Genomic DNA, 27,824 nt, shown 5'->3' with positions numbered 1-27,824 from the left:
ATTATTTAGTATGTTTCAAAGGTAAATAGAGCTTAATCTTAAGGGCATTTACTGTAACTAACGTTATATAAACTAGTTCAGAAATATAGTACAGACTAATGTATAAAAATTACATTTCATTTTAGTCAAGAAAACTTAAAGGATCAACTTTTTTTCTTCTACAGGCATGACTGATTTTCAGATGTAAATTTAGATTTAACCTCAACTTCGAAATAAATTCAGTACTCCACCCAGAATATAATTTACGTTGCCATATATGATCGGCTTAACCTTCTTGAGAACCTAACTTTAAACATAAGGTCACGTCAGGTTGTTTGACTTACGTTGCACATGCTTTCCATTTCTGAGAGCTCATAAGAAAACAAGGACTAAGTAGTCACATTCTGATTGCCTTCAGTACTTGTTACTTTACTAAAAGAAGGACTGCTTTTTCTAAGCAAGGGGTCTTTGGCATGCACATTTTGCCTTTAAATTTCTTTTGTTTTTTCCCTCCCAGCTGCTATAAAAAGGCTTTGAACAGAATATTTTCTTCTGACTAATTTAAATAAAGATCAATTAAGTCAAGGTATGAAAGTTCATGTCTATAATTCCCCAGTTGATCACATATACAGTTAAATTGGGACGATAAAAGTTGAATACATTAATTGTGTATTGAGTTTTCTTACATCACACAAAAGTTTTCCTACCTTCAAAGTCTTCTCACTTTACTTCATTTCTCTTTTCTGCTGTTAACATTCACATTCTCCATGTTTTTCTAGCTTATTCCACTTAAAATTTGCTTAAACATGTTTCATATAAACAGGCCAAGAAGTATTCGCAATCATATAGGAAATATAAACCGAAAAAATAGAAACCTTGCACCAAATTAAATTGCCCCCAAAATGTTTGTAAAACTTAGACAATTGGGTCTGACACTGTTTGGTGTTTTACCTCATCATCATCAGCTATTTTATATAGCGCCACTAATTCTGCAGCACTGTAGAGAACTCACATTAGTCCCTGCACAATTAGAGCTTACAGTCTAAATCCCCTTACATCCACAAACTGAGAGAGACTAAGGTCAGTTTAATAGCAGTCAATTAGCCTTCTAGTATGTTTTTGGAGTCATGGGTCATGAGTTCAACTCCCGACCATGTCCTTATCTGTGAGGAGTTTGTATGTTGTCCCCATGTTTGCATGGGTTTCCTCCGGGTGCTCCGGTTTCCTCCCACACTCCAAAAACATACTGGTAGGTTAATTGGCTGCTAACAAATTAACCCTAGTCTGTCGCTGTCTTTCTGTGTGTGTGTGTGTGTGTGTTAGAGAATTTAGACTGTAAGCCCCAATGGGGCAGGGACTAATGTGAATGAGTTCTCTGTACAGCGCTGCGGAATTAGTGGCGCAATATAAATAAATGATGATGATGATGATGATGATGATGGAGTGTGGGAAGAAACCCATGCAAAGACAGGGAGAACATTCAAACTCCACACAGATGAGACCATGGTCGGGAATCGAACGCATGAACCCAGTATTGTGCAGCAGAAGTGCTAACTATTAAGCCACTGCACTGTTTTATTGTAATGTTGTCTCTTGCAATGTGGCAAACATCTTTTGGAATGTAACATGTTTAATTTACATGCATTTCTGCATTTCAATGCATTTGGAAGCCTATAAATATTAGTAAAAATGTAAGTAAAAATGCATATCAAACTCAAATTGAATGTGTTTGTGCGTTGGTGTGCATTTTTACAGTCATTTATACTAGTGTAAACAAATACAAGTAAAATGATAATGTTTATGCAGATAGAAGGGTGTTGTATTATGAACTTTCATAGAAATAATGTGCACAAATACAACGAGCAGCAACTGAATTATATTTTTGTTTTGATATTCTGGAATATATTAAAACTTGTTTTTTTTATCTGTATTAGTTCAATTTAAACCCTTCAAGAAGGGAATTGTTATTTCATGTTGTAATCTATCTAAGGGTAATATATGGACACTGTAAAATTGGATAACAGGAAAATGTAATCTGATAATGTTCCTGTGTGTATGAATACCATGTATGTGTACTTTTTGTTAAACCAAGGATTACATTGGCAAAAGGCTTAGGAAGATATGTATACATTATATTTTATTTTTATTTTATTCATGATTTGCCCCAATACCACAGCAATCTTGTACTTGAAATGGGATACAAGAAGGATGGAGCTTTCAGATTTTTTTCCCCTCGTGAAACCTTTTTGGAATGAGAGGAATGATTGCTCTGCAATCTAACATTATTTTTTTTTTCAGCAATTTAAAATTGCTGCAAATCGCTCAAGACCACCGGTAACTTTATGTGCAAAGTCACCATAATTATTAACCTGTGATTTTAACATTCCAAAAGTCAATATCTGCCAATATGTGTCAATTTTAAAGCACCTATACCGCTAGTGTCTTAGTCAAACTCGCCGGAGATTCAACCAGACTCGCCCAAGATCCAATAGAAAGTGAAACTCGCATTGCTTAACATAACAGGAGGCACAATGCAAGTTTTAATTATGAGGATAATCATAATTTCTTGCTTAGAGGGGCAACAATTATTATTAATTATTTTATGGAGGACAAATTATTTTATGGATAAATCAGTAGGACAAATTTCATTAATGATTATATGTAAGTGAATTTCTTTTATATTATTATATTAAAGTGGCATAATTTAATTATGTTTTTCTGATATGGCAACACTTTATATTTCCAGATGGCGACTCCATTTATAGTACATACTTGTGGCACTACAAGTGGCAGCAAGCACCTGGGCACATCATACATATTGCAACTTGTATTGTTACAGTGGCAAAATATCGGGACTGCGTTTTGTAGCGATTTTTTAATGGCGGTTTAGAAAAACTCACTTTACTGATGATTTACTTTTAACTTGCAGTTTCATACATCGGCGAGTTTAAACTCGCTCGAGAAAATTGCGGAAAATGCTAAATCACAGCTTGATACATTTACCCCTAGATCTTATCTGCACTTACGTAGGGCTTCCCACATCATAGATAATCATGGAGACTGACATCTTAGTGACATCACTATGTTTTCCAACTTTACCTCCTTCAATGAATATATAAGCACTCTGCTCTCTCAATTATTGATGGACTATTTGATTGTTCCCTGCCCCTTGGACCTTTGTATTATCAGCAGCAACCTCTGTCCATTGTTGCCAGCCACAGTTTATTTATCTTTATGTTTATCTCGCAGCTCAGAGATATACATACACTAAGCTAACATAGATAAACAATGGCGGTTAGGATGGGGTTCAGCAAATTCTGTGCTGTCACCTAAATATTTTTATTGCTCAATAAATAATGTAAAATGTTAGCTCTTATTTCTGGCATTGTTGAACCTGCTTTGAGAGTTCGGGGATGATGCTGAGAGGAAAGTATGCCAGTTTGCATAGTGTATCTTAAATAAAATTGCTCTCCACATTCCCACAAGGACAGTCAGGGCCCCCATCAGGGGGATACGGGGGGTACTATTGTACCGGGCCTGGGCTCACCAGGGGGCCCGATACAACAGCACAACACATACTTACCTGGGGGCCCGCTGTCTTGCAGTCCGCTGGTCTCCGCTACTCAGTCTTCAGCCTGGCTGTCACCGTGACAGCCAGGCACCAGAATGCGATCACAGGGGTGGAGGAATCATTCCCCCTGCGATCATGTGCTCTGCCTGTGACAGATCCCTACGCAAACTGGTACTCAATTCTTACACTTACTCCCAACTGCACCTGGAGTGGCGGGACAGAGGATGAAACTAGGTATGTTGGATCCTGATGAGAAAGACTGTACCACTGTAGCACTGTACCAATAGGCTGCACGACCCCTACATAGGGAAGAGGCTAAAGCAGCTCCCAGTGTGACTGATATCACTGGCGATGCTGTGATTCTGACAGCTTCGTGATTCGCCATGCTGGCAGCAGAAGCGGATCACTGAAAACTGGTGGCCCCTCCTTCGAGAATGCCACAGCGGGACCACCATTCCTTTGTCAGGAACAAGGAGAAGCATCAGGTAAGTGGGGGTAGAGAGGAGAAATAGGAGCAGATGAAATAAAATTGTAATTGTACAAATAGGGTCGGACTGGCCAATCAAGGAGCTGGGGTATTCCACGGTGGGCACCGATGCCTGATGGCTCCGTCCTCTTCATTAGTGGAGGAGCAGGGTACTCACTTGATAGCGGTGCCCCTCCTCCCTGCTCCGTTTGCACTGAATGTCGAGCTTGACATCATCACATCATGCCCGACATTCAGTGAGGAGTGGTGCAGAGATGAGCCAGCAAGCAAGAAGACAGAAGACAAGAAGAAAAGAGGACCAAAGAGAAGAGAAGAAAGAAGCCAATAGGAAGGTAATTAAAAGAACGGAGGCATGGGGAGGAAAGCAGGATGGCACATAGTGATGAAGGAGGGGGGGAAGCAGGATGGCACATAGTGATGAAGGGAGGGGGGAGGAAAGTAGGATGGCACAGGGTGATGAAGGGAGGGGTGGAGAAAAGTAGGATGGCACAGGGTGATGAAGGGAGGGGGGAAGCAGGATGGCACAGAGTGATGAAGGGGGAAGCAGGATGGCACATAGTGATGAAGAGAGGGGGGAGCAGGATGGCACAGAGTGATAAATGGGGAGCACAAGCAGCATGGCACAGGGTGATGAAGGAGGGCCAGGAGAAGGGGGAGTTAAAGCAGCATGGCACAGGGTAATGAAGAGGGGGCTAGGAGAAGGGGGAAGCAAAAGCAGCATGGCACAGTGTGATGAAGGGGGCAGGTGAAGGGGGGGGCAAAAGCAGCATGGAGGGTGTAGTGTGATCATATGGGGACACAGCATGGTGATGAAGTGGCACAGTAATGTGTGTGTGGCACAGGGGGCGTGTGGAACTGCAGTGTGTTGTGTGATGGTACAGGGGGCTTGTGGCATTGTAATGTGTGTGCGATGGCACAGGGGGCTTGTGGCAAAGTAGTATGTGTGTGTGTGTGATGGCACAGGGGGCTTGTGGAAATGCAGTGTGTGTGTGATGGCACAGGGGGCTTGTGGCAATGCAGTGTGTGTGTGTATGTGTGTGTGTGTGTGACAGAGCCGTAACTAGGGAGGTGCAGGCGGTGCCGTCGCCCAGGGCGCAAGCCCAGGGGGGCGCAACCGCCCGATACCTGCCTCTATGCCCAGGCTCAATTGCTCCACACGGTGCCACAAGCAACAGCTTATTCCCTGCATCAGAAGCAGTCACCTTAAGCAGCTTGTTCAGCATTTGGAACTTCCTGCTTTAGGTGACTGCTTCTGATGCATGGAATGAACCTCCCACTGGCGCTCACTCAAGGGGGGAAGGGGGGGAGGGTGGGGTTCAATTGCCCAGAAATCCCTTTCCCCTGTGCTTGTATCCCTACCTCCGGTAATTGGAGTATTTTTGCATTTTTTTAAATCAATATTAAAAAAAAAGTGGCCGGAGCCAGAAAATATTCATGACTGTAGGAACCGTGCAGCCTATTACTGCAGCTCAGGGATCCTACTGACAGCCCTGCAGGAACAGAAGAAAGGAGATCATGGCTGCCACACACTACAGGAAACAGCAAGAGGTAAGTGAAAGTAATTGCTATGTAAGAAGAAGAGACAGAGGAACGGAAATGGGGATAAACTAAATGAGAGGGGGGACTGGGGAGTAAAGAAAGGTAGAACTTAGGTTATAAGGGATATTTTGAAATGGTAAGGGGTTCCCCCTTCCTTTATACTTTCATCCATGTTTGCTAGTAAACAGAGCAGATCCACTACTCAGAGTAGCAGGTGCCTGTCCTCATTCAAACTTTTCAGCAGCCCAGTCCTGTCTCCCCCCATGTTTGTGTGTACTGTGTATCAGTGTATCATGCCACTCCCCCCTCCTAGTGTGTCTGTCTGTATCAGCCTCCTCTGTCCCTGGTTGTGTTATCCCTCTTTCTCCCTATGTATTTGTGTGCCCCCACCTGTTTATGTGTGCATAGCTCCTCCCTTTGTGTGTTTATATCCATGTCTGCCTTTCCATTTGTGTGCCTGTGTCTCCCCATGTGTGTTTCTCTGCCCCCCCTTGTGATTATAAGTATATTTCTACATTGTGTCCCCTTATTTTCCTCCCCTTTGTGTGTATCTCATTACATATGTGTGGCATGTGGCACTTAGGGGTATTTTACAGTTGTCCAGAACCCCCTCACATTCAAATCAAACCACCCTGAAAGCGGAATCTGCACGGTATGCTGAAGCTGTCTGCGGTCGCAGAAAGATAAGCAAGAAAAAAAGAGGCGCATGGGTGATTTCATGCCCATCACGTGACGCAGCCTGAGTGTTACACAGCAGAGGTGGCACCTCTTATACCCCCACAACAGGGACGACAGTATTTCTGCTGATAGATGAGTGGCTGTTAGTATGCTATAAACTATATTTGAGACACTGGGGCCTATTTACAAATAGGGCCCCCAGTTCAGCGATATGTAGGAGTTTTATAGCTGTAAACTATACTAAGTGTTTAGGGCTTTCAGTTACAATACTGTGGAAAAAAATCGGTTAAAGAAATAGATTAAATTTAATAAAAAATATATATATTTATTTTAAAACCTTTCATTAAAAATGTTTTATTCAAAGAAAAAATTGTTTTCAAACTATATTGATCTGTTGTCTCCATCCTGTGATGGTAATAACAGAAAAGGTATTCTGGCGGTGCAATTACCACCATGATGCATGTTAAATAGGCTTCCCCTTACAAACATTTGGAACCCTTCCCCCCTTTTGAAATCCTGCGTTTGCCCCTGCTCCCGGATACAACTTTCTAATTTACCGGTATCGGTGACTGCAATAGACAACTACTGAGGTTGGTACTTGTTACCTAATAATGATTGGTCCTTACAGAACTAGCAGAGCCCCAAGAAAATGGCTGGCTGCACAGAGGACTTCGGCTAGGAGGAGCAGCCTGTTAGTGGAATGTTTTCAGTAGGTGGCACTGCTATTGTAAATATGTATTTTTGTTTTACATGCATTTTTTAACCTATTAATGTGAACAATTCGATTTGGTTTAATGATTTTAAGGGGACACAATTTATAAGCCTATATTAGTGATTAGATAGTACAGTACATACATAGTCTGTAATCACAGCAGAAATAACACTTTTACTTTATAATTGTTAGAATTTAGTGAGATTTTTTTGATTGGACCTCTGCAGTTTTGCACCATTTGCGATGTGTACAACTTTTTTTTTGTTTTAAATTGATTTACTTCTCCTTTGGGGAGAGGGGGGAGTGACAGTTGCTAAACGGTTGGGGTTTCTCCAAAGCACTCTTTGTAAATCTATTTAAATTTACTGTTTACTGTGTGTCAGTATTGTCATTGGTGATGAATAAATGTATCTGGTGTCAATTTTACATGTTCAGAATTCAGTAATGCTTCTTGTAAGGCCAGAGCCGTAACTAGGCAGGTGCAAGCAGTGCCATCGCCACACCCCCACATTAGGTTGGCCACACCCACTCGGCAAATGGCAATCCCATTTAGATGGGGGGCGCCGGTGCCCTGTCTCACCCAGGGCACTAAAATGTCTAGTTACGGCACTGGTGTGTGAGGTAGATAGTGGCTAATTAATGGGTGCTTTTTTGCTTGTGGGGTGAAGGTGGGGCAATTTCATTTTATAGTGGGGACTATTAATTTAAGATGGGGTGGTTTATGGGCTATTAATCGAATGTGGAGCTGAGTTTGAGGAGCATGAGCTGGAGGAAAACCTAAGTATTAATCGTTGGTCCTATTGATTTAACGCCGCGGCTTGTTGGAATTTTCCAAGTAGTGCCCCCAACATTCCAAGATCCAGACAAGACACAACTAAAGAAACCAGCAGCCACAGGTGGTGAAAGTGATAAGAACAGGTAGTAGAGAGCAGGATAGTCTGTCAAATGTTCTGATTCTAGTGGGACAATCCCGATTTTTGGTGACTGTTCTGCCCAATCTAAGGGGCAGGTCAAGACTGTGTTCTCTTTATATACACATTGCATTCTTTATATACCACACTATGGTGCTAGCTGTCCATCGTGGGCTTACCACACCATCTCTAGTGGTTTGGTTATGCCTCTCCAGTGGCTGGCCATACCCCATCTGGTTGGCCTCTAAAATTATATTCCCCCTGTGGGCCCTTCATGCCCCAGTTCGCCACTGTGTGCAAAGCAAGATATTGCTAAATGTAAAATGAGTATGCTATCAGTGAGTAGATATTAATTTATTGTACAGAAAATCTTTGATCAAATAAAGATTCTTTGGGACAGAAACAAAATAATCTAGAATTCAAAACATATATGTATAATGGCACTCAGTTTATTCACTTGCCAATGTACACTGCATGTAATTTATCAAAATGTATCATTATTGTTTACTATTATATAGATAATGGTTATCAAGCAAGGATTGTTTCAGTGGAGTTAGAATATGTGTGTACATTAATCACATAGTGCGGCGGTTCCCAAAGTGTGCGCCGCGGCTCCCAGGGGTGCCGCGGCGCTGTCACAGGGGTGCCGCGGGCCAGCCATAGAAAAAACAAACAACACAAAAACGTTGTTTGTTTTTTCTATGGCTGGCGTGCGGCAGAGGGGGCAGAGAGAGGGAGCGTGGCAGAGGAGGGGAACAGCATGAGAGAGGACAGAGGAGGGGGACGGCGTGAGAGAGGGCAGAGGAGGGGGACAGCATGAGAGGGGGCAGAGGAGGGGGACAGCATGAGAGGGGGCAGAGGAGGGGGACAGTGTGACAGAGGGCAGAGGAGGGTGACAGTGTGAGAGGGGGCAGAGTAGGGGGACAGCGTGAGAGGGCAGAGGTGGCAGCGTGAGAGGGCAGAGGGGGCAGCGTGAGAAAGGGCAGAGGGACTGGATGCATAGGAGGCAGAGTGTCTGGGGGCAGAGTGTCTGTGGCAAAGGGGGCAGAGTGTCTGGGGGCAGAGTGTCTGGATGCAGAGGGGGCAGAGTGTCTTAATGCAGAGGGGGCAGAGTGTCTGGATGCAGAGGGGGCATTTTTGCATACAACTAAATAAGTATTTCTGTCCTGACCTAAATGCTTATAACAATTTTTTGACACAACTACTTCTAAAACAGGACTGCACAGTAATTATTTTGGAGGGGTGCCTTGAAAAAATTATGGAGACTCTAAGGGTGCCGCGAACTGCAAAAGTTTGGGAACCACTGACATAGTGCTTATAGTGTCTTAGATCTCCTTGTATATCACAGTAATATTCCACATCACATATCTATGTCCTAAATACATTAAAAATATAAGATTTTCTTCTGATCATAATATATGTAACTTGTTAATTATTTTAAATGCATTGCGAAAGTACATACTGTATAACTTGTTGTATATATCTGTTATTGGGTGCCCCTGAAATAAAGAGCCACATACTGAATTGTAGCCATTCAAATGTATTCACAGTTGACAATTCATCTCTATTAGAATACCCAGCACAATATTATTGCTTAAAAATACAATAACCTATACATTGATAGATCATCCAGTTTATATTGCAATCGCATATGTGTGTAAACAACTCATTTTAATATCTCTCAGTACATATGTTATGATGATGCTGAAGGAGTTAATGATTTCGAGGAGGGGGTAACTAATGATGAGAGGGATGGTATTGTGTGACGGTCACAAAATGCCATTTGTTTTACATAGTGGTCACTAGGATGCTTTCTGTGATGTATTGTGGTCACTAGGTTGCTCTATGTATTGTGGTCAATTGGTTGCTCTTTGTATTGTATGGTGGTCATAAAGATGCTCTCTATACTGTATATCACTATGTATGTCACTAGGATGCCGTCTGTATAGTATAGCAAGCACAGTATGCTCTTTGTATTGTATATCTATCACTAATAATGGCTACATTAACATGCAGAGCAGTATAATACTGTCTTGTCTTGCAATATATTTTGCCTTTTAGGTCCGCCTAACATTGCGTGTTGCATTCGCCTCACCTACCACTGTCGTGACTAGGAATAACAGTGTGCTAACACCACCTACTTTGGTGTTGGCACCGCCTAGAGTTGAATTGGTCCTGCCTACATGAGGCCACTTTCAGAATTCTTTCCAGGGCCACTTTAAGTATCCAATCAACCCCTTGATGAAGCGGTGTAATAAGGGCGTGTTTATGGCAAATGTGGACATATATGCCTGTTAGGAGGCATATGCTTTGCACCTGCTGCAGGACAGATGCAAAAACACACTGATGATGATGATGATGACTTGTAGACCAAGCGCATATGCTGCCGATGCAGAAGCGGACGTATCTAAAGATGTGTACAGTTCTACATATGTGTGAAATCTCTGTTTTCTTTTTTACAGTAATTTATGTCCTTTTTGCTAACAACTCTGCATCAGGCCCTTAAAATTTACAGTAGCAGCAGCATGAGAGATACTGGTGAAGCCAGGGTTATACCAGTAATACTAATAGTAGCCATAGTAAGGTTGCATAAAGCAACTTGGCTATTGTTTAGTAGTTAATGGACACTATTAGTAGAGTTAACTTGAGTTAAATTAATGTGAACTAGTGGTCAGTATATAAATAAGAAAAGTCCAACTTAGTAGCAAATGATAGCATTGGGTTGTAAATAGCTGAAGTGTCCTATTGTTCTAATGCTTATCACACTTGCTGGAATATAACCCACAATCGTAATCTCAAAATGAGAGTAATTTTCAATAATAATTACATTTAAAATATTCAGATAAGAATCGGACATGTTGGAAGACACAGATAGAGGATGAATGCTTTCAGCCTGTACGTGCCTACATCCTCTGACCATGCTAACTATCCCCAGTGGGAGGGATTAGGGAATCACTGGCGCAGCAATGTCGCTGAAGAGGGATAAAGGGGGATGGATGCCAGGTGGGCTACGTGAGCAGCATAAAGATAGGGGGGGAACAGACATACCTATACCCCTTATGGCTTTTTGCCCAAGTACTGAAGGGGTCCCGTCGCTTTGAGCTGAACATCCAGATCAGCCTGTGTGTGATCATACACCTGGGTGTGGAGAAAAGGACCTTTGTAGTCTTTTGTGCAGCTAAGCTTTTATAAACTAATTATTTGCCCAGAAATAGTATGTTGTGGGTCTGATCAGGTCATATGACTTTTATTCTACCTGCTAACATGTGTGTGAAATATTGTGCTTTGAGCTCCAATATTTGTTCTTTATTGCATTTTTGCAACCATCTCTACACTAAAATTGCCATTAAAAGATTTTGTGCACAAAAAATTTAAAGCGCTGCAATGAGAAATATGGAAAATTGGAATATACTACCTGGTTTCCAGATACCTAGGAGATGGTGGTATTTTACAGTTTTAATGGGATACAATGTTTGCACTGTGAAGGCAGTGCAATTGAAAAATATAAAATGAATAAACAGCACACTTGACATAAAGGCAGCTTCAGTGCCCCCTTACTACCACCAACATGCTGTTTATTGAGATAACAAAATGATCCAAATGAGCAGGTAGGTACTACATTAATATATAGATTTTTCATGTCCACAACACTGCAACCAATGAAGCTGCATGTATACCAGACAATAAGCGTACTGAACAATAAATGGGCAAAGTGTATTATTGCTCATTGTACTATGTCCAAGGAATCAAAAGCCATTCTTGCCTTGATCTAAGGAGAAGTGTTATTTTTTGCTTTGTAAATGACCCCCACTAAGTTAAGAGTTTTATTTAAAGCCACATAAAAATAAAAATCCTGCATAATATATAGATGGCCCTCAACAGCATTACTTTTTAAATGATTAAAAAAATACAGTTGTGGAATTGTTTGAAAAAGAAAACTTGACTCTTGGAGATAAAGGCACTATAATTATTGTGACAATACAGGACAAGTTGGTACATGAAATCAGAAATGCAAGAAAATTGTTTGGATTTTACAGTTGAAATATCGTAACCAGTTCCCAGAGGAAGACTGGAGGGTCCATGGCACCTATAGTAGCAACTTGTCTTAACCAATGCCTTCAGTTAAATGTTAATCATGTAGAAAAGAGATTGTATGAATCAATTTAGTACAATAGATTTATCATGACAAATATTAAAAATGATTACTCCTGTAGGCCCCTTTATGTTGATCACAAGATAAAAAAAGAGTTACTCAATAGTAGAGATCTTCACTGACCCCTGTGTTTTGGTTTTGGTTTTGGATCAGTATCAGTTTTATTAGGACAACAGTTGAAATGTAGACAGTATTATCCCCAACTCTATCCCTAGACCTATCCCTATCCCCTACACCTGTCCCTATGCTTAGACCTGTCCCTAATCCTATCACTAGACCTCTCCATAACCCTAGACCTGTCCCTATCCCTATCCCTAGACCTGTCCCTATCCCTGTCCTTAACCATATCCCTAGCCCTTTAATAATACTGTCTACATTTGAAGAGTCTACCTAATAATACTGTCCATCATGTGAATTGGTGACCTAACAGTACTTTTGACACCTGAATTGTCGACTGTTACACAAGCTGATAGACCAAGGCCAAAATGTAAAACAGTGCAAGAAGGAATTGTCAGATCTTTCAGAGGCAGTCTACTCTGTGTATCACCTGCTTCACTAAGAGGCATACAGCTAACAACCTGTTTGAACAACTAAGGAATGTCATTGCAACATGGCTTATCCTGCTTGGGCTCTGCTGAGGATATGTGATTTCTGATAATGCCACCGATATTGTGAGAGCATTACAGTGGGGAGAATTCTATCACATTCCCTGTTTTGCTCTCACAGTCAACTTGGTGGTACAAGGCTTTTTAGAAAGTGACAGTGACAAGCAAGAGATCCTGTTTGTGTCCCAAAATATTTTGGGTCATTTTCTGTATTCTGCAACAGCATGTAAGAGATTGTGATAGCTGCAAGAACAATAGAATTTGAGGGGGAATGTACTTTAGTTAAGCACAGTGGAGAATACTTTCCGTATTGTACAAGGTGCTTAAACCACTCGAAGTAGTCACTTGTGAAGAGAGTTCAGACACTGCTAGCTTGAGTCAAGTTATTCCCCTAATTAAACTTTTGGAAAAGCAGCTAGAGAAATTGAAGGTGGAGATGAAACAAAACAATTAGGCTAAGTATGTTGGACTTGTAGATCAAGTACTTTATTTGTTTCGGCAGAATCCAAGATTTATCAACATCTTGAAATTGGATCACTACATTTTGGCAACTGTGCTTGATCCTAGGTTTAAGAGCTATGTCTTCTCTTTCTTTCTAACTGACCCAGACATCAAGAGATGCAATGAGATCCTGGTGAGCTAGTTGTCAGCTCAAGTGGTACATGAAACGACAAAGTCTCCACCTTCAGTTTCTCAGGAAACTTCTGCTAGGAAAAACTTACCTTTCACAAGAGACCCAGTGGTGATGGAAATGAATCAGCACAACATTTTGACATCTGATATGGTGTAAAAGAATTGCCAAAAAAATTATGACAGCTCTGCCGTAAAAATAACTACAAATTCCACGAGGAAGGCCTTTACCGCCAATTATATCAAAGTACACAGACTTCCATCCTCACAAAATTAAAATTGTTAGAGGATGGTGTACATACTGATGAGGGTAAGGATGATGGTGAGGATGATGAGAGTGCAGATTGCAGGTGGTGGGATCTAGCTGAGAGAATAGAGCTAACTGATTCTGTATTGCTTGTTGCTATTTTGGGTAGAATGGAAATTTTAGGCTTTTCTACAGTAAACTTTCCCTTTATTAGAGAGGTCTGTTTTTCTTTACCAATGTAAAAGCTTGTGTTTTGGATTTCAGTTCCCCTGACTTAGCCCACTATGCCCTTGAGCATAGGCTTTAAAGGATGATGTACAAGGACTGGTATCATCATGACTAATGCCAGCAGCTGATTGGTGCTCCTGCTATTATGTCAACTGATCATGATCCATAGCGATGGCACTGAGCAATGGCACTGAAGACTAGAGAGTGACAAGAACAGTGCTATCCCTTCTGTTTCTGTTTGAGCAATGGCATTGGAGACTGGAGAGTGAGAAAAACACTGCTACCCCTACTGTTTCTGTGTGAGCAATGACACAGAGCAATGGCACTGAAAACTGGATACTGATAAGAACACTGCTACCCCTCCTGTGTTTGTCTGAGAAATGGTGCCAAATCTGCAGGGAGGGAGGTACTTATGGAATACAAAACCCACTAGATCCAACAAAGCGATCATGGCGTTTTGCCTAGATTTCAGCTCCAAGGATGCAGAAAAGTACAGAGGCGGCTCGGCATTGTACTTGGATTTGGGATGTTCAGGGGACGCTTGGTTTTTGAAAAACCGAGCCCGAGCATCCATACTCAGTGGCACAGCCATCACTAGGGTGCTGTGGGCGGTGCTGTCGCCCAGGGCGCAAGCCCAAAGAGGCGCAACAGCCACCCGCTACTTGCCTCTGTGCCCTGGCTCTGTGACCGCAGATTACCGGCACTCAGTGATTCCAAAATGGTGTCCAGCACCCGGATCCTCTTTAGAGCCCATGTTCTACATACCAAGAGTGTGAGACTCTCTCCTCCACGCCTCTTGTACAAACACTCTCCCCTCACCTCATCTCTGTGTGTGTGACAGCTTTGGCATACCATCCGATTCACGGACCTTGGAGGGGCATGGCTTATTTGAAAGTGGGCAGGGCTTCGTCCAAATGTATATCTGTCTCCATAAGATATCTCCCTGAGTGTGACAGCTTCTGTCTCCACCCCTTTCCTTGTGAGAGCCTCTGCCCGCCTCTGACCCCCCACCCCCTATGTGTGTGACAGTTTCTGTCCTCCTTCCCCTCAGGTATCAGCTTTTATCTCCCCCACCAGGTAAGTGAAGCTTTTGTCTCCCTTCCTCTACCCTCCTCTACCCTCCTACATGTCACAATTGGACTGGCATAGGTGCCGTGTAGAAACAGGTCTGGAATTGATGTAGTGTGGGTAGAGGGAGTGTAATTTGTGCAGTGTGGGGCCAGGGCTGGCATTGGTGTAGTGTGAGTAGAGGAGATGGTGTAGTGTGGGGACAGGTCTGGCATTGGTTTAGTGTGGGTAAAGGGGTGGCATTGGTGCAGTGTGGGGCCAGGGCTGACATTCGTGTAGCGTGGGTAGAGGGGGTGGCAAAGGTGCAGTGTGAGGACAGGTCTGGCATTGGTGTAGTGTGGGTAGAGGAGGTGGCATTGGTGTAGTGTGGGTAGAGGGGTTGGCATTGGTGCAGGGTGAGGTTGGTACAGCTACTGGCTGTAATGGGGAGAGTTGGTGAGGTTTTGCTGATTTTTATTTTAAGCCAATTTTCTTTGAAACCCCTCTCTAGAACAGCTTACCCCTGTGCCCCAGACCAGGACCAGGTAAAACAGCTAGAGAAGGAGAAACACGCCACCTGACCTGTCTCATGGCACAGTGGATGGACCATTTTCATTTGGACCCCATCACTGAGGGACGGTAAGTCAAATTCTCATATATAACACGTAATTACACTGAGGCAGGGTGTCCACTCTCAGTGAGGTTCACAGCTGGTTTATTATTGAATCAGCTTTCAGAACTATCAGTGAGACACATAGAAGTTAAAGCGCTAGCCACACCCCCACAGTAGGTTGCCACACCCACTCCGCAAGTGTCACTTCCACTAAGATGGGGGGCGCCCATGCCCTGTCTCGCCCAGGGCACCAAAATGTCTAGTTACGGCACTGCTCAATGGTAACCGCTGACCACTTTGAGAAGGAATTTCATTGACTGTATTAATGAAGTTATATGTGTAAAATCATACATGCATTTATTGTAAAAATGTCTTGGGGAGGGTCAGCTCTCACATTTCCTATTCCACTCAGTGATCATTTCAGTGATCACACATTTCCCATTCCACTCTACTATCTCATGATCAGAGTGAAAGCAGAAAGCCAATTAAGCTACCATATATACTAGTAGGGGAAGTGACTAACATGAATGATTCTATACTCTCTGGAAAGCACTGCATAATGTGATGTCTCTGTACAAATATACACTAATAATGATTGCAGCTAAAGTAGCTCTCTTGTATCAATGGGAAGTCAGGCTGTGAAAGTGCTTTCTATGTCAAACTTAAGAACAATGAGTAAGAGGTCAATAAAAATTCACTTTATTACATAATTAAGAATAAAAATTACAAAACCCTAATTTGATATTTTATTAAAATAAACACACTCCATTTCCCGCAGTAAACACATCCCTTTATACAGACCTCCACTTAATGAAATCCTTAATTTCTATCAATGTAGTTAAATGCAAAGTAAAGAACAAGTTTGACTTTAATATACATAAAAGCTGTACTGAGCTGAATAGATTATACTAACCTAAAAATGCCCACCATGCTCTCTATCACAATCCTGCAGCAAGTTGCCACGTATGGCGGGTGTAGGGGGCATGCTTCTGTAACTAAACTCGCAGAAAGTGATTAACAGCTAGGCAGTTTGCTCAGTCATGCATAATGTGCATTGTTTATTCATACACAGTGGGCAGCACGGTGGCTAAGTGGCTAGCACTTCTGCCTTACAGCACTGAGGTCATGAGTTCAATTCCTGGCCTTATCTGTGAGGAGTTAGTATGTTCTCCCTGTGTTTGCGTGGGTTTCCTCCGGGTGCTCCGGTTTCCTCCCACACTCCAAGAACATACTGTCCCTGTAAGCCCCAATGGGGCAGGGACTGATGTGCGTGGGTTCTCTGTACAGCGCTGCGGAGTTATAAATAAATGGGGATGATGATGATATCCTAGCAACTCAACTGTTTGGCCTGTCTCAGATCCCATGTGGACACTGGCAATATGGGAGGAGTTGCTGCTGTCTATAATGGAGTGGAAAGTTAATTCTTTATTTTTTAATTGAGCTGCAATGGGATGTCAGGTTAACACTGAATAATGTATTTCACCTTCATGATTTGTAAAAAAGAAAAAAAATACTCCATGTTGCCATATTAGAAAATGTAACATTACCCAGTTTGCACTACAGCATTTTCTAGTTACTGTAGTCCTGTTTTCTTTCTATAAATTAGTTTGATGTTAGGGAATCTCGTCTACAAAATCATGGTTGTTTCTATAGTAATACATATGGCAGAGTACAACCACATTATGCTGTTTGAAATGTAAAGAAAAATAATTAGCTACCAAATAATAATACCCACCCAAGATTTCTATTTATAAATACATCATGAATTATTGAATGGTACATTTTTATTACCCATTGTACAATTAAGAGGTTAACACCAAGTTTGCGGGAGAACAATCACCTTTTCAAAGAAACTTAATCTCATTCAACTGTACCTACCACATAGATAATAAATGGTTCAATGTTGAAAAACAAATCAGTAGCTATATTTCCATTAGCTTTTTTACATACTGTAAAACAATGTGGTCCACCACAAGCTATTATTATGTGGTGAAAATAACTCTCCCAGTTAAGTAGGCATCACATAGCACTGTTCATCTCTATATGTCTACTGATAACATGCATTAAAACTATATAGAAGAGGCAGTGAGTTTCTCCATGGGATTCCACTGTTTCTGAGATACATCCCACTTATTCTGCCACTGTTTTCACAACCATCCATGTCCAGGGACCTTATATGTATCAGCAGGAAGGAGGAACTCAATTGGAGGCCACAATGCCTGTTCATTTGAGTGCTGCCATGAAAATAGTCCCTGGGATAAATTTATCAAACTGCGGGTTTGAAAAAGTGGAGATGTTGCCTATAACAACCCATCAGATTCTAGCTGTCATTTTGTAGAATGTACTAAATAAATGATAACTAGAATCTGATTTTTCAAACCCGCAGCTTGATAAATTTACCCCTCTGTCTCTTTGTTTTTCAGGCAGTAATGCTTAGAAAAAGAAAACTGCCAACAGCCTGTATCTTGGTAATGATCCCAGTAGAGGCCCCACTGTATTGTTACTCAGAAAAGCAGAGCTTAGGGAAAAACTTTGTAGACTAGACATCCATTTCAAATAATACAGTTAATACAAAACTGTATTTAATTGTGCACTGCAATGCATACTTAATCAGCAAGCTCACTATTATTAAGATCATAAACGAGTTATGCATTTTTGGCTGAATTCAATTGTTTCCAACAAATTAAAAATAACGCTGGTTTCTGAAAAATCCACAATTAAAATATGTAGTGGATTATAACATAAACAAAAAAAATTCCTTTTGGACTGCAACATAAAATCTTCTAGCACTCCACAGTATGTAACTGATCATGTTAGTTTTACTGTGGTTAATTCATACACAGGGTAGCACTGTGTATGAATTCACAATGTAGCACTCAGAGTGCAGGTACAAGCTAAGGTCATGGAGATACTGATATATGTTATTTAGGTTAATTTGCAATTTTCCGTGACTATGCTTATGGAAATTGTTTAATGAAAGACGGGATATATACGCTGTCATTTTGTGTTGGGATAATGTGCAAAATATCACACACATTTTTATTAAAAACACACTCCATAAATGTAAATAATGCCCCACTAAATTGTTTGTTAGATAAATATTTCTGTTATTAATATACAGCAATGTTTGTTGTTAATATTATATACACCTTTTATTAGGATGTAATTTAAATTTTAATCCAGTTCATTACAAAACAATCATATTCACTAAACTGATTTCAGCTTTTTCATTCAGATTTCATTTAACTATTTCTACATAACATTATTTATATCTGGTACAAAGTAGGAAGAATACAAAGAAGAAATGTCAGATGTACATATCCTGATGACATCAATGCATCATTGTTTTCCTCAGTTACAATGCTCCTTTGCTGTCATATCCTCTGTTTCTTCCTACTGCAGTTCTTTACCCGATGACAAACTATTTCAAAGGTAAATGATCACAAAGCATTCCAAAGAACTCTGTCAGCTGCACTGAACAATGTCCGAGTACAAGGGGCCTGTGTGTTACAACTTCTGTTATAGTGTAAATGTTCAGCTATATATTATTATTATTATTACCATTTATTTATATAGCGCCACTAATTCCGCAGCGCTGTACAGAGAACTCACTCACATCAGAACACACATACATACAGACATATATATATATATATATATATATATATATATATATATATATATATTTATATATATAATATTAGCCAATCAGAGTTTAGGTTTGATTACACTGGTGCAGGTTGTATAATAAAAGTTGTAAGCGAGCATCTGATTGGCTGCCTTATGTTACTGCACCTTCACCTACTCAACAACTGAAATCGTTAACGTAGATAGAAGCCTTAAATAATGTTTTATCTTTAAGGTAATCACCAGCTATTTTCACTGCTTTTGGTCTAGGGTGCAATGAACAGGAAGAGGGGCTGATGTGACATCCATTTTCACTCTATGTCAGATTTTTTTTTTATACAGATTACAGCTAATGAGAGTACAAGAGAGGCTTTAAGTTTAGCTTTCCTCTCAAGTGGAAGAAGCTTTGCCTTTGATAGCTGCAAAATGTAAAATTGTGAATGTTTGTAAAGGGTTTACTCCTTCAATATTTGTACGGAAAACTAAATTTAAAATAAAAATGTGCACTCCTTTAATCTGGTGTCCATGACAGTCTTGCAACAATGAAACTCATTGTTGCCAACCGTTAATACCTTTACAGACAGCAAATATATTACATTGCTATCTGCCAGCACAAAAAACAGTAAATATATTAACCCACTAACACTACTGAACTATACATAAAATTCCATGTTTACAATCTTGTTCCCTAGAATGCACACACGTTTATATTTTTCAATCATATCCCTCTAAAGCAGTAGGTTTTGCAGAAATGACTTAACCACCCTTAAACTTCTCCACTTTCAACTCATGGACTTACATGTAACAGAGATCAATGCATCTGATTAAAATCTTCAGTAAGCTCAAATACAGGAAGGGATTGAACCAATGTTTTCCTTCTTTTATTCTAGATATTCCAAATTGTTGATTTTGCTATGCCCGGTTTGTGTTCTGTGGTTTTGATTTAATTCCTATTTACGTTCAGCATCCGCATTGCTTGTTTTTCTTTCATAGGCAGCCCCAAAACTACATAATCACAGGTTTTTTTTATGTCTGTATAATCTACAAGAAACTCCTGACGAATAAGAGGCAACTGTCTGTCAATTGCCCATATACTTAGGCTTACCTGAAGCAACGGGATTCAATAATTAAGTGCTATTAATCTAAAATATTGACACACGTATAAGTAAAAATATTAGGTAGAACATTTTGTAGTTTCGCTTTAGTTTGGAGCAAAATAGCAATTTTGTAACTTCACTGGGAGTAATGTAAATGAATGTGTTTGTTTGCTCTGCTGGCCAAAATATCTCACGAGGTATCCCCCCAAAAAAACCCATTGGGAATTGTTTTTATTAGGGGTATATTTACTAAACCGCGATACCAACGATTTTGTCTTTAATAAAGTTACTGTTTTAAAAAATGACAGAAAAACGCAGAGAATCAGCAGTTCGTCTGAACCGCAGTTTAGTAAATATATACCTTAGGCTACTCTGTTTTACTGCAGCTTGCTGTTTTATCGTGCTAGTAATGGAACCATATTAACATAATGTTAGCATACAAGATATGACATAAAACACATGACATAATTTGAACCGATATTTAGACAACTACTAATAGGACAGCATTAAACGTGAAGTTTACTTTCAGACTCAAAAGCAAACAGTAATTATTATTGAGCCAATTGTAACTATTATTTGTGTCAGTTAAAAATAAAATGTTTAAAAAGCAATCAGTAAAAAGACAAATATATAATAAAACGTACCATTTCTATCTTATACTAATCCAAGTTATTGGACTGAAATTTTAATCTTTTTAAACTCTGAAATAAAGTTTCTCTTTTAAAGTAAAAAACACCTTGAATGTACTCCTAATGGAGTTTAGATAACTAGTGTGTTAGTGCCATGAACACTGATGAACACTTATAAATAGCAAATAAAAGAAGGACATGTCTTAACTGGCAAAGTTGATCTAGGTAAAATAATATGTTGACCATTGAAAAAAAAGAATAAAAGTGCTAGCGCTAATATATTTGTGTCTGTCCGCTCATTATTTTGCAGGAATTGTGTATTTTCGCTGTTATTTAGCAAATAGAAAGATCCCATTATTTGATTTGCATAGATTAGACCTATTAGTATGCCGAAATATATTATTTATATATTTATATTTAAAAGTAATAAAAGTAATAAAACAATTTAGAATTGGCCAGAGACTACAATACATTTTATGAAGTCATACTTGTTGAATTTATTTTGGCAAAATGGAATTGTGAATTCAGATCTAAGTGGATTTATAAATATATCATGTATTATAAAGTTTTTTTTAAATGACTAGTCACATTTAATATATAGAATCATGCATATCTGGCCTGGTTAGCACGGACCTACACAATGTTTTCTCACAGGTGCGTAGTATGGGGAGGATATAGCTGCTTGCGACTGAGTACACAATTTCCTCTGCTGTGCTACACTTGTCTCTGACATGTCTGCTCTTTTCCTGTGTCATGGTCATCAGCATGACCAATACATAGCTTCATTGGGGAAGAATAAGAAATAGTGGCCATCACCTATCAGAAATGGGCACTGTACTGCTCAGTCAATTCTGTGGCAGCTGACTCTTAAATAGCCAAAATGCAAATGCAGTGAGAATTCCTGGTAAGCAGGCCGCGGGGCTAAAAATCAGGCCATGGGTAGGGGGGTTTTTGGGCAACAGGAAACCCCACCCAAGAGTGTATCTGCCCCTGGGGATATTACAATTTATATATTTATATCACAATTTATCCTCAAATAAACACTTCAAGAAAAATATGCCATAAGACTTTGTCACCTGAGATTGTCATTTTGCCGCTTCAGACCAATGATGTTTGAGGGCCCACAAGTGCCATTATCCTGAACTGTCCACTATCTGTACATAGTTATTATTTTGTGGAGGACCCTGTTAATGAAAATATATCTGAAATCACATTCTGTTTAACAATAACTTTTTTTTACACTTTCAGTAGTCTTAACCATGATTCAAGGTTCCACTAAAAATACCTAGGGCCTTATTGTGCATTTGTATGACATAAAGATACAACTTAGAGCGAAATGATGAACTGTGCATGTGTAAGACTTGTATCCGTATTTAGAGTTCCACTTGTGGCCCCTTGCACTCAGAGAGGCAGAACAAGCATGTAACATGCAAGTGCAGTACAGTGAAGGTATGCTGATGCAAGGTAATATTGAAATGAATTATCTTAGCTAAGATCTTAAGATGCGTGTAACTCAAACACAGACATGGAAACGCAAGTGTACAGATGTATCTTATACAAATACAGGACATCTTTAAAGTTCACTTTAAATCAGGCTCCTAAACTCCAGAATATCAAGTTTCAATTTGCAATGTAAACATAACCATTGCTACCTGGTATAATAGTATTTCTTCGCACATGGCCTTGTAATCAGCCCTGGCCGCTCTGTGGGCCCCATGCATAGAATTGAATTATTTACCTTACAGCAGATTTTTCAGATTGACAGTATAAGTACTGTAGTTATTAGACAGCCTCTCTTTGTTCATTTTGTCCAGAACATGGATTACAAGGTCTTCACATTTGCGCATACACAGCAAGTTCATTTCATATAAACACAGGACAATAAATTCCAGTAACTTAAAAAGTTATGCTGACAAATACATTTATTTTCTCTCTTAGTTATCTATTAAATATTATTATCCACTGTGTGTTATTAACACTTTCTTGGTAATGTATTTACAATTATTTTGAAATAAATGAATCATATTTTTAAATATGTATTTCTGTAGACTATGTGTTTATAAATTCCTGAAAAAGCTATGTACTGTATACTGTTTGATAAAGAATGTATTTCCACCATTTATCTTAAATTACGAAAAGGGGCAAAAAAGTATACTCTGCCTGCCAAACATTCCCTGGAAGGTATTACAATGTCCATATAAACATATAGTAGTGACCTCATGTAAAGCTGTTTGCTTTCATTAGAATGAGGTACAACCTATTTGCATTTATTAGGAAAAGAACAAACAATATTTGGGCTGGGTAAAATGGTAAATGGTCCTTTTGTGCCTATAATATAAATAGTTTGTAGTACAGTTTGTGAGCTGGTTCATGTAATGTCATAGCTATAGTAGTTGAATTGTAATAATATACATTGTGGAATTCTGCAATACTTGGAGATACTATTTATTTGGACTAACAGTTCATTTTTCAAGACAAGTGGATTATTGTCTTAGAACTATAGAAGATAGCCCAGCTCTCAAAAAAACTGTCTTGAAAAATGAACTGTTAGGCCACAAATAAATAAATCAAAAAGTATTGTCAAAATTGAGTTGTTTTCTAGCCTTCCATAGATGGCACACTACATATTTGGTGGGGTAAATAATGCACCATATAAGACTCCTTTATCTCCTTAACTCCGCACGATAGACGCAGCCACCCCTGTCTGTTTTAAAGAGACCATAAAACGGATCCTACTAATAGAGATTTATTACTGTACTTACAGGAGGTGACACACAAAATTGTCAGACATCTGGCAGGGTGTAGAGATTGTGGGAAAGCAGCCTTGATAAAATAACCCTGGTAGTGGAGCTTTTGGAAGCTTTAATGATGGATGCGCAGACTGTAGCAAGGACACATGATATTTTTTTAATGGAATTAGTTGAAGAACTAAATTTCAAAATGAACAGTGAAGTTACATGGTAAGGATATGGTGCAGACCAAGTCTAGCTTGGTGCTTGTAACACTATTGAGCCCTCTTGAAGTATGACTCAATGAATCTTATGAATAGTTCAGTAATAGCTGGCAGGGAGCATCCAGTTCAGAAAGAATGGTATGCATAGTTGGCAAAGGATGGTGTCTTGGTGGTGAATTACGTTAGAGCTTTGTTGTATACAAAATCCGCTATCGGTAGTAGCTGAGATCAATTATCTTGCTGAAAACATATCTATATGTATTTTCAAGTATTGCTCCAAGATCTAGCTTACTAGTTCTGTTTGTCTGTTGGACTAGGATGATAGGTGGTGAATAAGTATCTATCTATTCGGAGCATATCAAAAAAAGCTTTATAAAACTGTGTGGTAAACTGAACAGCTTGGTCAGATATGATATCCTCTGGATAACCATTTGTGTAAAAAAAAGACGAGCTGTGAGAGGAGCTAGAGGAGACCCTTTAGAGGAAAAAAATTTAATTTTTCCACAATTACTAGTATGTATCATAACCATAAAAGGGAGATAACTGTGATATCAAATCCACAGACTCTCATGATCTTACAATCTCAATGGGTCTGAAAAAAGACCCTTGTGAAGCCACAAAGCTAAGCAGAGAAAAGCATCACGGTACATAAATTGTGCAAACTTTTACTTGGGAGCTATATTGTGACAATACTATTTTGACATGTTTTTAATCTTGTGAAGGAATGGAGAACTACACATTTACTAAGGAAAGTAAAATTAAAGTTATTTTATCGCTTACCAATAAAACATTGTCCGCTGCGATTTGTGTGGTTCCAACACAAAATTAAATTTAATAGCAAAATATAGCAGGATGCAACAAATAACAATTTAATAAAATAAGTACAGCCAATTACATACGCAGCGCCCTGGATCCAGAATAGAGTCATTCAATCCTGAAGTCTGTGGTCAAGAAGACTGTATGCTAGTCCCAGAGTTCAGTATATATACAGTTGATGTTACATTGAAAACAATAGAAATGGTTTGGCATGTTTCTATTGGTTCAGGTTTCAGGACAGTCTGGTATAATGCAGGACATAGGTAAGTTCAAACGATGCCCTCCAAGGGTGGGGATCAACTCTACAACAGCTGCATTGTATCTTCCCACCGAAATGCTGGTTCAAACTGGTCTATTTACATTATACACACAATATCATTCTGATCATTAATTCCCTATCATCCATAACCTGCATACGCAAGGTGCGATCTCTTAGCCGATAGGAACGGATCTCTGAGGATAAATAGGGAATTAGAATGATACCAAACATGATATGTTTCCTGTATCCTGAACCTTAGATCTCAATAAAGTGCTTTTAACATTATTATATTTAAATATAAATCCTACTAAATCTGACTATAAACGACTGTGTGTTGGACCTATTTTAAGGTAAACTATTTACAAGAGAATGTGTGAGTGTAAGTATATTTGTGCATTATTTATCTGTGCAATCGTGTCATAACATGTGGCGTACTAATCGCAATTGCACGGTAAAACGACATCAATCAATTTGATTTACTTCATCCAATTATTTGACTTCGACAGCTGTGAGAGCTAACTTATATACTTTTTATTTCTTTATTTTTTTTGAAGCATGTTTAAATACATAGAACAAACGAGAGACAATGCGGAACAGGCATACAGTTTACGGTGAAAATGGTATATGAAACAAGAAGTAGTGCATCAATATCGGTGAGTAACAATGAGCCAGGGTATCAAAAATAGAATTACAAGAGCCATATAATATATATTTCAATGAGGGGTAACATATGTGAAGTGAAACATAAAATATACATCGAACATGAGAGCCACCCCAGAGACAATGAGCACAAGTACAATAAAATCAGGAGTAAGTGATCGGTGGATCATTTATACACATCCTGGTCTGAAACCAAACAGTGTCCCTAAAGCACTGTTGCATACGGTGCTTAAGCGGGTCCAATAGAGTGTCAATAAACATTTCCACAACCTGAAAGAAGGCCTAAATACTCTTTTCCTTTGTCATAGAGGCCTCTACCCAATCCGTGCAGAAAATATGGTATAGGTTTGCCTGAAATAATGCTGGAGCAGGAGGCAGTTGTTGGGCCCACATCAGGAGAACACTTTTCCTGTCAGCTGCTGAGACAGCTGGCAGTAATTTCCTACCCTTAGATACTTTGAGATCTCCAGGCAAAATTCCAAAAATGGCTCACTCAGCCGTTAGTGGAATAATAAGTCACCAGGTGGTCATTAATGAAACTCCAGACGCTGGCCCAAAAACGTTTGATGATGAGGGCAATCCCATAGGCCATGAGCAATATCAAGCTGACTTATCTGTGTTTGTTCCTTTCTCCTGATTTCAATAATGCTGTAATACAGTTCTCTCTGGCACGCCTATAAGATCTGCAAACAATTGGGACTAAGTGTGTCATATTGATTTGTCTTTCTGATCCACTAATTGGACAATGATATTTTTTCATCACTAGTTGGGTCAGAGGGGTCCATAGAGAGATACTAGCTGTCTATATTAATTTCTTTAATTTCTTTACTTTATTATGTGAGTAATGATTGTGTACATTCTTAAATGTTAAAAAATGTTACTGTTTTTGATGTTGCTGGCCACTTATATGCATAAAAACTATTTTTTAAGCTTACAATACAAGTGTTTGTTTAACGGTGTCAATATATATGTTTTTATTGTCCTAAAGAAACAGGTCATGCTTGTAGGAACCTGGCTGGATAAGAATGAAGAATTTTTGTTCCTGGCACAAGCGTCTAGACTGATCTTCTTCTCTTGTCACTTCACAACAGTTGCATTACTTTGCAAATCCCTACACTGGATATCCTCCAGAATTCAATTGAAATGAATCATCCTTACCTACAAAGCCCTCAACAATTACAACCCTGCATACATCTTAAATCTCATCTCAATATACTTTCCCATGCACCCTCATAGATCTACCTCTCATCTGCTCCTTGCCTCGACTCTGTTAACCAACTCTCATTCCAGCCTATAAGACTTCTCATGTGTGGTATTTTCTACCATGCCGAAAACATCTCATTATTAGAGCTTACTCTATGCCTCTCTATACTACCCACACAACCCCCACTCTGAGCCACACTTGTCCCTCTTGTTTCAGTTGTGCACTCTTCCAATTAGAATGTAAGCTCTCTCATGAGCAGAACACTCCCTTCCTTTTGTTTTCATTTCTACATTTATTTTTTCTATTTGTATGTCCATGTTTTAAGTATGTTCTCTTTTCACCACTTTCTGTCGACTGATTTACTCCATAGTTTTACAGACTCCTAGGTGACCATCAGTTAAAGCACTACGATTTTACTGTGAGACCTCGCTTTGTAATTTCACAGTGAGAACACAAAATATAGATTTATTTGTGAGACACAAATTTGCTTGTATCTTGATCCCAGTATGCATCTTTTAAATATCAGGGTATAGGTGGCCTTTCCTGATTGTTGTAATAAAAGTGTGTAGAAAGGACTAAAACCAATAGTTGTAAGAATAAGTTCTTTGGGAAGAATATAGTCTAGTGGCTGAGAGAGGTTTCCAAAGTTGCACTTTGTTGGGACAGTGTGTACGCTTTTGAATTTCAAAAACCTGGTCGGTACGTAACATGAAACTGAAAGCAAACAAAGAACAGTGCCTGATGAGAATTAAGTCTCTTAGGGGCATATTTAACAAATTGTGATGGTGCACTATTGTGCACTTAACGTACAATCCATGCCCCGATGTGTCCCCCGCATATTTATTAAAGGTGCATCGCAGCAGATATCGTGGATATCTGCTGCTTTGAATTCTGCTTCGTTTTGGGGAGCAGTCACCATTCAATAGTATGCTGACTCTTCGCAATCTAACAAGTTCCGAAAAATAGTTTTTTCGGGAACTTGTCTTGAAGCTGGCGTACATTATCATATATGAGAAATCTCAGTGCTGTCAGCTCTGCTCCGAAGAGCAGAGCTGGACAGCGCATGTGTGGAGGGATCATGTGATCCCTCCCTGTCAATCACCGCTCGCTCTCTGCAACTATAGTAGCAGAGATCGAGCGAGATGTTTGTGCACATTTGCAGTTCTTAGAACTGCACAT

The 27,824-nt window shown here is 39.6% G+C and overlaps 1 long non-coding RNA gene across 1 annotated transcript in view; it reads left to right on the top strand.

The window, feature by feature from the left end:
* The window catches only part of LOC142152253 (uncharacterized), a 71,033-nt gene extending 43,967 nt beyond the window's left edge, over positions 1-27,066 (top strand). Inside the window, exons 2-3 of the long non-coding RNA XR_012691310.1 lie at positions 25,336-25,434; positions 26,430-27,066. This is a non-coding gene — a long non-coding RNA (uncharacterized LOC142152253). The remainder of the gene's footprint in view (positions 1-25,335; positions 25,435-26,429) is intronic.
* The last annotated feature ends 758 nt before the right edge of the window (positions 27,067-27,824 follow it).

This window comes from Mixophyes fleayi, chromosome 4 (assembly GCF_038048845.1).
Source record: "Mixophyes fleayi isolate aMixFle1 chromosome 4, aMixFle1.hap1, whole genome shotgun sequence".
In the NCBI taxonomy this organism is placed as follows: domain Eukaryota; kingdom Metazoa; phylum Chordata; class Amphibia; order Anura; family Limnodynastidae; genus Mixophyes; species Mixophyes fleayi.
Note: the sequence above shows the minus strand (reverse complement) of the source record. Positions and strands in the feature narration are given on the sequence as shown.